This window comes from Scyliorhinus canicula, chromosome 1, assembly GCF_902713615.1.
Source record: "Scyliorhinus canicula chromosome 1, sScyCan1.1, whole genome shotgun sequence".
Lineage (NCBI taxonomy): Eukaryota > Metazoa > Chordata > Chondrichthyes > Carcharhiniformes > Scyliorhinidae > Scyliorhinus > Scyliorhinus canicula.
In genome coordinates, this window is record NC_052146.1 from 168,553,072 (window position 1) to 168,566,270 (window position 13,199).

Genomic DNA, 13,199 nt, shown 5'->3' on the forward strand with positions numbered 1-13,199 from the left:
AAGTGATCCATCGCCTGTCGTCATCGTCACCCTGAGCGTGCCGACACTGAATTTGCGGCACTCCCAGTCTGGAGTAAAGTACAGCTTACGTGAATCAGAGTTGGCGTTTGGTTGCTCCCCATCTGTAGTCTGGTCTGTTTCACCTGAGTCAGTGTTGGTTTGTCGATGCTCCCCGTCTGGAGTCTGGTTTGTGTCACCTGAGTCAGTTGTGGTTTGTCGATGCTCCCCGTCCGGAGTCTTAGCAGGTTCACTGGAGTCAGCTGAGATTTCTTAAAGCTACACGTCTGGAGTCGGAACATGCAGGAATGCATTGACTTGTGGAGAGGCTCGAGCGAATGAGGTTGGAAGTAACGTGGTGTCACCGGAGTCACCAGTGGTCTCACTGTGATCGTCGGGTGCCTCTGTACACACCAGCTGAGGTCTGTCACTTTGCACATCTTGCATGGGAAGTGGGATGCTGTCGTCGCTCGTCTCACATACAGTGGATAGAGCCTCAGTAGCTTCTTGTTGTTCACTTGGGTTGGGTATACTGTTAAGAGTGTTCTCCTTGTGGCTCATACAATGTGGGTGGACCGTCATAGTCGCTTTGTTGTTCATTTGGGCTTGGACTGTCATAGTCGCTTTGTTCTTCACTGGAGCATGATAGACCGTCATGGTCGTCCTGTTGTGCACTGGAGCGTGGTCGACTGTCATAGTCGCTTTTTCTTCACTGGAGCATGATAGACCGTCGTGGTCGTCCTGCTGTGCACTGGAGCGTGGTAGGCTGTCATAGTCTTCTTGCTGTTTACTTGAGCATGGCAGACTTGCATCGTCTGCTGCTAGTTGGTCAGAGGAGGTTGCCAGACCCTCATGGTCTTGTTCCTGCAAGGACTGCGCTTTGGAGTCTTGCGTTGCTTCTATCGTGGAGGCTAAACACGAGCTCGCTGTGAAGGCTTGTGACACTGGAGTCACTTCTTGTTCGTGCAAGGTCTGCGCTCTGGAGTCTTGCATTTCTGCAATCATGGAGTCTGTCCACGAGCTCGCTGTGGAGGCTTGTGACACTGGAGTCACTTTTTGTTCATTCAAGGACTGCGGTGTGGAGTCTTGCGTGTCTTCTATCATGGAGTCGGGAACCCTTAGCGGTGCGTGGACCACGCTCTGTGTGGCAGCAGGCCGCTCTCTGTGGGCTTGTACCGCTCTGTCTCTTGGTTTCAGGCCGCAGCATAATCCTGCACTCACGAGTCGGGATGTCATAGATGCTGGGCTGAAGATCCTCAAATGCGAAGAATGAATCTGCGTCTGCATCGGATTCAGTACGGGGGTCGCCATTTCTGATGGAAAAATCTTCGTCCGAGTCATAGTCCTCCAGGAACATATCATCACTGTTTGCGTCGGAGCTGGCATGGGGCTCGCGAGGTCCAGAGAGAAAATAAAGGTCGGTGTCGAAGTATTCAAGGTCGGAATCATCGGTTTGGGCATAGGTAACTGCTTGTTGCAGGGTTCTTCGGAGGTTAATTTCATTTCCTGGTTCAATGTGAGGCATTGTGCTGTCATTCCAGGTGAAAGAAGGTTGTTTTACGGCTTTAAGAGATTTTATTTTTGATTTGGGGCGTTTCCCCTTTAGATGGGCGTGGTCCCGGGCCATTGATGTCATGACGCATGTGACGTCAGACGTAGGAAGAGTTTGTGTATGCGCATATCGCTGTACTGTGCTGGGGGCCGTTTTCACGACTGCGCATGCACGCTTCTCGCGCAACTGCACATGTGCAGTACCTTTAGAAAGACGGCCGCCAATCAAAATTGTTCTCTGCTCCGGGATCTCGGCCTCGTGGTAAGTACTGGCGTTTCTCTTACCTTTTCTTGCTGGTTGGAATGTTTTTTCCTCACAGTATTTACCGAATTTGTCCAGGACTGCCTGGAAGTTGCTCCTGTTTTGCCTTTTGGAGAATTTGAATTTTTTTAAGATTTCTTCTGCTCTGGCACCGGCGCTGGTGAGCAGAAGCTCTGTCTTTTCAGCATCGGCCACGTCTTGTAGGTCGGCTGCTACAAGGATGATTTCAAACCTTTGCCGGAGTGCCCGCCAGTTTTCGCGGAGATGGCCGTGGCACTGGAGTCGCTGCGGAACCGGGACCTTGAACATCTCCCCTGGGTATTGTTGTTGGATGTCACTGTACGCTGAGTTTTAGCTATATGGATTGAAACAGTTCACTGCTGGTACCATGTCTTGTTATGCTCTAAGCATAGCATAAGCGGCTTCCTTGTGGTGCACTTGACAAAAGAAGGTTCAGACGTGGAGATAACTTCAACACGTTTATTAAATTATTTACACTTCTATTACTCGGGTTCGACACTACTGTTAATCCTTCTATAGCTACCCAGCCACTAAGGAAAGAAACGTTCTTCCTCTGGCCATCACCCAAAACAAAAGAACCCAGCACAATACAACAAAAGAGGTGCAGGAAGAACCAACACCACCTCATTCCCTCTAAAGTTCAATGTCCTCCCTCTTCTGCCAGTTCCTCGTCTCTCAAGAATTCCATTGCCTCCTCTGGTGTTCCAAAGTAGTATTCACGGATGTTGTGGGTCACCCAAAGGCTGGCTGGGTGCAGCATCCCAAACTTCACGCTCTTTACCCGGTTGAATCTGGCTCTCCTCTCTGCTAGTTCCGCGCCCAGGTCCTGATTTACCCGAAATTTGTTGCCTTCCCAGGTACATCTCCTCATCTGCTTGGCCCACCGTAAGATCTTCTCTTTATCCAGAAACCAGTGTAGCCTGACCACCATTCCCATCGGCGGCTCATTCGCCTGCGGCTTCCTCATAAGGCCCTATGCATCTGATCGACCTCCAGGGGCCAGTCGAAGGCCTCCTGCCTCATTAGCTTCTCCAACATCTTCAGCCTACGTCCACTCCCTCAATGCCCTCCAGCATCCCCAATAACCTCAGGTTCTGCTTCCAGGAGCGGTTCTCCAAATCCTCCACTTTGTCCTTGAGCCGCGTCTGAGTCTCCCTCAGCATCCCAACTTCAGCCACCAACAAGGTCACAAGGTGCTCCCCCACCCCCTCCTCCACTTTCTAGATTGCCTGGCTCTTAAGTCAGCCTCAGCATTACACGGTCGATCCCTGCTTTCAGCGGCATCCCCCCCCCCCCCCACCTGATCAACCATAGTCCCTCCTGGTTAGTTTTCAGCCCACGTCCCACCTTCACCAGGTCCTCCTGAGCCTCCCTTCTCTGTTGGCTGAACTTTCCGTCAAGAAAGACAACCAATGACGTCCGGTGGCGACCATGGTGTCAGTGGTTGCACATTTAGTGGCTCCGGCTGGTGGTGGTTTTTCGGATCTTTTCCCCGATTTCCGTGTCGATGTGAGGAGGAAAAAAGGTGCAAGAACATAGAACAGTACAGCACAGAACAGGCCCTTCGGCCCTCAATGTTGTGCCGAGCCATGATCATCCTACTCAAACACACGTATCCACCCTATACCCGTAACCCAACACCCCCCCCCCCCCCTTAACCTTACTTTTATTAGAACACTACGGGCAATTTAGCATGGCCAATCCACCTAACCCGCACATCTTTGGACTGTGGGAGGAAACCGGAGCACCCGGAGGAAACCCACGCACACAGGGGGAGGACGTGCAGATTCCACACAGACAGTGACCCAGCCGGGAATCGAACCTGGGACCCTGGAGCTGTGAAGCATTTATGCTAACCACCATGCTACCCTGCTGCCCTCGAAGAGAGTGAATGGAACCGATTGACCCACTGGTGTATGGAGCTGAGGGCCAGAAGTGGTCGCAAAAGAGGGGATCAGACAGCAAACTTTGGTGCGGTGTCTGCGACGCACGTGGAGATGGCGGAGGGTCAGGGAGCAGCTCAGTGGTCAACAGAGCAGCTGGTGGGCTTCCTGAATAAGAAGTTTACCCAGCAACGCAAGGACAGTCTGGAGGACCTGGCCCGCGTGATAGATTTGATTAAAGCGGTGATCGCGTGGAAACAAGGCTGGAGGCCCAGGGTAAGGCAATCCAGAAGATGGAGGAGGTGGAGGGGAAACATGAGGAGCAGTTTGCCTCGATGGCAGCGGAGATGTGTCTGATGCGAGATCAGCAGAGGCGGCTCCAAACGAAAGTCGAAGGCCTGGAGGACCAGTCACGCAGGCAGAATATTAGGATTGTGGGCCTGCCAGAGGGAAGAGAAGAAGCCGACGCTGGTGTGTATGAGGGGAGGATGCTGGAGAAGTTTCTGGGAGAGGGAGGGTGCATTGAACGCACAGGGCGCTAATGAGGAAACCCCCAGGGAATCGAGCCGCCAAGGGCGATGGTGGTGAGTTTGCACCGTTTTCTGGACACGGAGCGGGTCATGAGGTGGGCCAGGCAGACGAGACGCTGCACCTGGGAGGGCAGTGAACTTCGAATATATCAGGACCTGGGTGCAGAGCTGGCCAAGAGGAAAGCGAGTTTTAATAAGTTCAAGGCGGCCCTCTACAAGAAGGGGGAGACGTTTGGGATTTTGAACCCAGCACGTCTGTGAATGAGAAATAGGAGAACTGAGTGATTAAGCACATGGTTGGAAAGCTAGTGTTGGAGGGAAGGCATCAAATTTGGGAGGGGTTCTGGGGAAGCTGGGACCTTTACAAGTCAGACAGTTTACGCTTGAACAGGACAAGGACAGATACACTTAGAGCCATAGAGGTTTACAGCGTGAAAACAGGCCCTTCGGCCCAACTTGTCCATGCCGTCCAGTTTTTAACCACTAAGCTAGTCCCAATTGCCTGTATTTAGCACCATATCCCTCTATACTCATCTTTCCCATATAACTGTCTAAATGTTTTTTTAAAAGACAGATTTGTCTAGAACTCCCTAGATCTATTTGTTCTATAACTCTACCATTAACCGAGGAGGTCCTGCCCCGATTCGATCTGCCAAAATTTCATCACCTCACATTTATCTAAATTAAACTCCATCTGCCATTCATCAGCTCACTGGCCCAATTGAAAAAGATCCCGTTGCAATCCTACATAACATTCTTCACTGTCCACAATGCCACCAATCTTGGTGTCATCTGCAAACTTACTAACCATGCCTCCTAAATTCTCATCCAAATCATTAATGTAAATAACAAATAACAGTGGATCCAGCACTGATCCCGAAGGCACACAGCTGATCACAGGCCTCAGTTTGAAAACAATCCTCTACAACCATCCATTGTCTTGTATCGTCAAACCAATTTTGTATACAATTGGCTACCTCACCCTGGATCCCAAGAGATTTCACATTATGCCAGAAGACTGAAGAAGACTGGAGGATAGCAAATGTTGTCCCCTTGTTCAAGAAGGAGAGTAGAGACAACCCCGGTAACTATAGACCAGTGAGCCTTACTTCCGTTGTGGGAAAAGCCTTGGAAAGGTTTATAAGAGATAGGATGTATAATCATTTGGAAAGGAAAAATTTGATTGGAGATAGTCAACATGGTTTAGTGAAGGGTAGGTCGTGCCGCACAAATTTTATTGAGTTCTTTGAGAAGGTGACCAAACAGGTGGATGAGGGTAAAGCAGTTGATGTGGTGTATATGGATTTCAGTAAAGCGTTTGATAAGGTTCCCCACGGTAGGCTATTTCAGAAAATACAGAGGCATGGGATTCAGGGTGATTTAGCAGTTTGGATCAGAAATTGGCTAGCTGGAAGAAGACAAAGGGTGGTGGTTGATGGGAAATGTTCAGACTGGAGTCCAATTGCTAGTGGCGTACCACAAGGATCTGTTTTGGGGCCACTGCTGTTTGTCATTTTTATAAATGACCTGGAGGAGGGAGTAGAAGGACGGGTGAGTAAATTTGCAGATGACACTAACGTCGGTGGAGTTGTGGACAGTGCAGAACGATGTTACAAGTTACAGAGGGACATAGATAAGTTGCAGAGCTGGGCTGAAAGGTGGCAAATGGAGTTTAATGCAGAAAAGTGTGAGGTGATTCATTTTGGAAGGAATAAGAGGAAGACAGAGTACTGGGCCAATGGTAAGATTCTTGGTAGTGTGGATGAGCAGAGAGATCTCGGTGTCCATGTACATAGATCCCTGAAAGTTGCCACCCAAGTTCAGAGGGTTGTTAAGAAGGCGTACAGTGTGTTCGCTTTTATTGGTAAAGGGATTGAGTTTCGGAGCCATGAGGTCATGTTGCAGCTGTACAAAACTCTGGTGCGACCGCATTTGGAGTATTGCGTGCAATTCTGGTTATAGGACGGATGTGGAAGCATTGGAAAGGGTGCAGAGAAGATTTATCAGTATGTTGCCTGGTATGGAGGGAAGATCTTATGAGGGAAGGCTGAGGGACTTGAGGCTGTTTTCGTTAGAGAGAAGAAGGTTAAGAGGTGACTTAATTGAGGCATACAAGATGATCAGAGGATTAGATAGGGTGGACAGTGAGAGCCTTTTTCCTCAGATGGTGATGTCTAGCACGAAGGGACATAGCTTTAAATTGAGGGGAGATAGATACAGGACAGATGTCAGAGGTAGGTTCTTTACTCAGAGGGTAGTAAGGGTGTGGAATGCCCTGCCTTCAACAGTAATGGACTTACCAACACTAAGGTCATTCAAATGGTCATTGGATAGACATATGGACGATAAGGAAATAGTGTAGATGCGCTTTAGAGTGGTTTCACAGGTTGGCGCAACATCGAGGGCCGAAGAGCCTGTACTGCGCTGTAATGTTCTATGTTGCCTTGTCAAAGGCCTTGCTAAACTCCATGTAGACAATATCAACTGCACTGCCCTCATCTTCCTTCTTGGTTGCCTCTTCAAAAAACTCAATCAAATGCATGAGACATGATTTTCCACTTACAAAGCCATGCTGACTGCCCCTAATCAGTCCTTGCATCTCTAAATGCCTATAGATCCTGTCTTTCAGAATATCTTCCAACAACTCACCCACCACAGACGTTAATTTCACTGGTCTGTAGTTCCCAGGCTTTTCCCTGCAGCCCTTCTTAAACAAAGGCACAGCATTGAGCAGCATGGCAGCACGGTAGCACTGTGGATAGCACAATCGCTTCACAGCTCCAGGGTCCCAGGTTCGATTCCAGCTTGGGTCACTGTCTGTGCGGAGTCTGCACATCCCCCCCGTGTGTGCGTGGGTTTCCTCCGGGTGCTCCGGTTTCCTCCCACAGTCCAAAGATGTGCAGGTTAGGTGGCCATGAAAAATTGCCCTTAGTGTCCACAATTGCCCTTAGTGTCCACAATTGCCCTTAGTGTCCACAATTGCCCTTAGTGTCCACAATTGCCCTTAGTGTCCACAATTGCCCTTAGTGTTGGGTGGGGTTACTGGGTTATGGGGATAGGGTGGAGGTGTGGGCTTGGGTAGGGTGCTCTTTCCAAGAGCCGGGCAGACTCGATGGGCTGAATGGCCTCCTTCTGCACTGTAAATTCTATGATTATATGATTTGCTACCTTCCAATCTTCAGGCACTTCACCTGTGGCTGTCGACAATTCAAATATCTCTGCTAGAGGACCCACAATTTCCTCCCCAGCCTCCCACAAAGTCCTAGGAACATTTCATCAAGTCCGGGGAATTTATCTACCTTGATCCGCTTTAAGTCTTCCAGCGCCTCCTTCTTTGTAATATGTACACTCCTCAAGACACACTATTTATTTCCCCAAATTCCCTAACTCTCTTCCTCGTTACTTTTTTGCCCATGTATTTGTAGAAGCTCTTTGGATTCTCCTTTGCCTTATCTGTCAAAGCAATCTCATGTCCCTTTTTGCCCTTGTGATTTCTCTCTTAACTCTACTCCGACAACATCTATACTCTTCAAAGAACAAATAAAATTACAGCACAGGAACAGGCCCTTCGGCCCTCCCAGCCTGCGCCAATCCAGATCCTTTATCTAAACCTGTCTCCTATTTTCCAAGGTCTACTTCCCTCTGTTGCCGCCCGTTCATATACCTGTCTAGATGCCTCTTAAATGATGCTATCGTGCCCGCCTCTACCACCTCCGCTGGTAAAGCGATCCAGGCACCCACCACCCTCTGCGTAAAAAAACTTTCCACGCACATCTCCCTTAAACTTTCCCCCTCTCACCTTGAAATCATGACCCCTTGTAACTGACACCCCCACTCTTGGAAAAAGCTTGTTGCTATCCGCCCTGTCCATACCTCTCATAATTTTGTAAACCTCAATCAGGTCCCCCCTCAACCTCCGTCTTTCCAACGAAAACAATCCTAATCTACTCAACCTTTCTTCATAGCTAGCACCCTCCATACCAGGCAACATCCTGGTGAACCTCCTCTGCACCCTCTCCAAAGCATCCACATCCTTCTGGTAATGTGGCGACCAGAACTGCATGCAGTATTCCAAATGTGGCCTAACCAAAGTCCTATACAACTGTAACATGACCTGCCTACTCTTGTACTCAATGCCCCGTCTGATGAAGGCAAGCATGCTGTATGCCTTCTTGACCACTCTATCAACCTGCGTTGCCACCTTCAGGGTACAATGGACCTGAACTCCCAGATCTCTCTGTACATCAATTTTCCCCAGGACCCTTCCATTGACCATATAGTCCGCTCTTGAATTTGATCTTCCAAAATGCATTACCTTGCATTTGCCTGGATTGAACTCCATCTGCCATTTCTCTGCCCAACTCTCCAATCTATCTATATTTTGTTGTATTCTCTGACAGTCCTCCTCGCTATCTGCAACTCCACCAATCTTAGTATCATCTGCAAACTTGGTAATCAGACCACCTATACCTTCCTCCAGGTCATTTATGTAGATCACAAACAACAGTGGTCCGAGCACGGATCCCTGTGGAACACCACTAGTCACCCTTCTCCATTTTGAGACACTCCCTTCCACCACTATTCTCTGTCTCCTGTTGCCCAGCCAGTTCTTTATCCATCTAGCTAGTACACCCTGAACCCCATACGACTTCACTTTTTCCATCAACCTGTCATGGGAAACCTTATCAAACGCCTTACTAAAGTCCCTGTATATGACATCTACAGCCCTTCCCTCATCAATTAACTTTGTCACTTCCTCAAAGAATTCTACTAGGTTTGTAAGACATGACCTTCCCTGCACAAAACCATGCTGCCTATCGTTGATAAGTCTATTTTCTTCCATATGTGAATAGATCCTACCCCTCAGTATCTTCTCCAACAGTTTGCCTACCACTGACGTCAAGCTCACAGGTCTGTAATTCCCTGGATTTTCCCTGCTACCCTTCTTAAACAAAGGGACAACATTAGCAATTCTCCAGTCCTCCAGGACCTCACCCGTGCTCAAGGATGCTGCAAAGATATCTGTTAAGGCCCCAGCTATTTCAACCCTCGCTTCCCTCAGTAACCTGGGATAGATCCCATCCGGTCCTGGGGACTTGTCCACCTTAATGTCTTTTAGAATACCCAAAACTTCCACTTTCTGTATGACAACTTGACCTAGAATATTTAAACATCCATCCCTAGCCTCAACATCCGTCTTGTCCCTCTCCTTTGTGAATACCGATGCAAAGTACTCATTAAGAATCTCACCCATTTCCTCTGAGTTCACGCATAAATTCCCTCTCTTGTCTTTGAGTGGGTCAATCCTTTCCCTAGTTACCCTCTTGCTCCTTACATACGAATAAAAGGCTTTGGGATTTTCCTTAACCCTGTTAGCCAAAGATATTTCATGACCCCTTTTAGCCCTTTTTATTGCGCGTTTGAGACTCGTCCTACTTTCCCGATATTCCTCCAAAGCCTCATCAGTTTTGAGTCGCCTCGATCTTACATATGCTTCCTTTTTCATCTCAGCTAGTCTCACAATTTCACCCGTCATCCATGGTTCCCTAATCTTGCCATTTCTATCTCTCATTTTCACAGGAACATGTCTGTCCTGCACTCTAATCAACCTTTCCTTAAAAGACTCCCACATTTCAAATGCGGATTTACCCTTAAACAGCTGCTTCCAATCCACATTCCCTAGCTCCTGCCGAATTTTGTTATACTCTGCCTTTCCCCAATTTAGCACTCTTCCTTTCGGACCACTCTTGTCCTTGTCCATGAGTATTCTAAAACTTACGGAATTGTGATCGCTATTCCCAAAGTAATCACCGACTGAAGCATCAACCACCTGGCCGGGATCTTTCCCCAATACCAGATCCAGTATGGCCCCTTCCCGAGTTGGACTATTTACATACTGCTCTAAAAAACTCTCCTGGATGCTCCTTACAAACTCTGCTCCATCTACGCCTTCAACACTACACGAATCCCATTCAATGTTGGGGAAGTTAAAATCTCCCATCACAACCAAGGAATCAAGGGATCAACTTGATCCCAGCTGCCTTTGCATGTCATATGCCTCCTTCTTCTTTTTGACCAGGGCCTCAATATCCGAGTCATCCAGGGTTCTCTACTTCTACCAGCCTTGCCCTTCACTCTGCCTTGAACACTGGTCAACAAGATTTGCAGGTGCTGCTGGGGTTTGAACTCGATTGACAGGGGGTGGGATGGGAACCTCAGGGAAAATTCAGAGCAGCGAACAGGAGATGGAGAATTAGTGAGAGATTCTGAAAGACAGCAAGAGAGGTTAAAAAGCACAGAAGTTTGGCAGTGTTAAAATGTAAATGCAAGGTGCAAAGTAAATAAAGCCAATGACCTGGGAGAAACATGCCAGCAGGATATATATCACTGTTATAATGGACACTTGGCATAAGGAGGTGCAAAACTGACAGCTCAACATCTCTGGAGTTTCTAGGCGGGATTGGGAAGGGGTAGAAAAGGTGTGGTGTAACATTAACAATTGTGAGGATGGATGATGTATTCAACAAAGTATCAAATTAGGCCACATGGTTAAGCTCAGAAATAAGAAAGGGGGAGCCATGCTGATAGGAGTAGAAGGGAGTTAGAAGAGAAAATATGTAGAGAGATTTTTGAGCACAAAAACAATAGAGAAGTAATCGTTTTGGGCTTCAAGCACCCTAATATCAATTGAGATATGAACAGTGCAAAGGACACAAAGGATGTAAAATTAATGAACTGCATTCAAGAGAACTTTTTTAGCCAGTTCATAACAAGCCCAACAATAGGGGGGTGCAATTCTAAATTTAGTCCTATGAAATTAAGCTGAGTAAGTGGATGAATTAGCAGTGGGAGACCGTTTTGGAGATAGTGACCATCATATAGTTAGATTTAGCTTCAGTATAGAAAAGGACAAAGATTGTTAAAAGTTCAAAATTGCTGCAGATGGGGTAGACAAATTTTTACAAAGCTGAGAAATTAGATAGAATAGAATCACTACAGTGCAGAAGGAGGCCTTTAGGGCCATCGCATCATCACCAACCCTCTGGAAGAGCCCCCACCTATCCCTATAACCCAGTAAAGCCACGTAACCTTTTAGACACGAGGGAAAATTTAGCATGGCCAATCCACCTAAACAGCATGGCCAGGATTCTCCGGGAATTGGTGGGGAGGCCCGTACCGGCGCCAAGGGTGGCGTGAACCACTCCGGCGTCGGGCCATCCGGAAGTTGAGGAATCGTCCACACTTCCGGCGCTGGAGGGGTTGGTGTCATGCCAACCGGCGGCAAAGGGCCGCCGCCGGCCGCGCGGGTTGGCACATGAACAGGACCGCCAGCGTGTTCTGGCGCTTGTGCAGAACCGCCAGCGTGTTTCCTGCGCATGCGCAGGGGGTTTCTTCTCCGCACTGGCCATGGCGGAGCCTTACAGAGGCCGGCGCGGAGGGAAAGAGTATCCCCACGACACAGGCCCACCCACAGATTGGTGGCCCCGATCACGGGCCAGGCCCGCGCCCTGCCAAGTACCCCGTTAGACAGACAACAAGCCAGGTCCCGCCAGGATGGACCATGTCCATTTCACGCCGGCGGGACTGGCCAGGAACAGGTGGCCGCTCGAACCCATCGGGGCCCGGAGAAAATTGCCGGGGGGGGTTCCGCGGCCGCGGGGGAGGAGGGGGCGAACCGGAGCAGCCCGAAGAAAAAAAAAAAAAAAATCCCCCGCCCCCGCCGCCGGAAACCGCGCCGGGGAATTCGGGAGCCGTGTCGGAGCTGTGGGGCAGTGATTCACATCTGCCCCCCGGCGATTCTCCGACGCGGCAGTGGGTCGGAGAATCCCTACCCCATATATTTGGACTGTAGGAGGAAACCAGAGCACCCGGAGAAAACCCAGGCAGACACTTGGAGAACAGTGCAAACTCCACACAGACTGTGACCCAAGGCTTGAAAATTGAACCTGGGTCCCTGGTGCTGTGAGGCAGCAGTGCTAACCACCGTTGCCACCTTGGCACCAATTGGCAAAGTGGATTGTATACAGCTATTACAAGGAAATCTGTGTTAAATCAGTGAAAGGCATTCAAAGGTGAAACTCTATGTCAGTAACATAGGCATGTCTCCACAAAGAAAGGATGGAACTGCCAAATCTAGAGCCCAGCATACAGGCCAAGATAAAACAGAAAATCTTATGACAGTCACAAAAAGTTCAATGTTGTAGAAAGCCGTGAGTAATGTAGAATGTCGGGGCCTTTTGGCATAGTGGGTTGGGTACCTGCCGCTGAGCCACAAGCTCCACGTTCAAGTCCCACCCCAGGACTTGATGGGCAAGAATATGCGTTCATAAAGCAGTCAAACAGTTTTTAGTGTGCCAATCTGCAAATCCTTCCAAACACACCAATGGTATGGGAGGGACTCCTGGTCAACCTTGCTTGATGTGCAATGGCACCCCTCAAGTAATAAGCCCTTGGCAACAGACGAGTGACTGGCTGTCGGAATTATTAGATATGAAAACAGAAAAAAGCCTAAAGCATCACGAAGGACTGGAATATAAAAAGGTACAGGGTTTAAATAAATTGTAAATTAGGAAAGCAAGGGAGGATAGGCAAAAATCAAAGAAAATCCAAAGATGTTTTCCCAGTAGGTTAAGAGCAAACGATTAGCTAAGGAAAAAGGGCGGGCCTGTCAGAAATATTCTGGTTAGGTGGGTTGGTGTACAAGATATAGGCAGGGTGCCCAATGTGTACTGTCCTCCACAAGGAGAGTAATGATACGGGACACAGGGAGGAAGGAATATGAAATATTAGTTACAATGAACAGAGTGATAGAATAAGTAATGTTAGGAGCTGGCATCCTTGAAGGTGGATAAATCACCAGAGTCAGGGGGATTGTATTCTCAGGCTTTTGAAGGAAGCCAGCAAGGAAATAGCTGATGCTCTGGAGTATCTTTTTCCAATCCTCGTTACATACAT

General features: G+C 48.5%; 1 protein-coding gene across 2 annotated transcripts in view; it reads right to left on the bottom strand.

Annotated features, from left to right (window-relative positions):
• tulp4a (TUB like protein 4a) overlaps positions 1-13,199 on the bottom strand; it is a 569,265-nt gene that overhangs the window by 378,810 nt on the left and 177,256 nt on the right. The gene's annotated exons all lie outside the window — the stretch shown is intronic.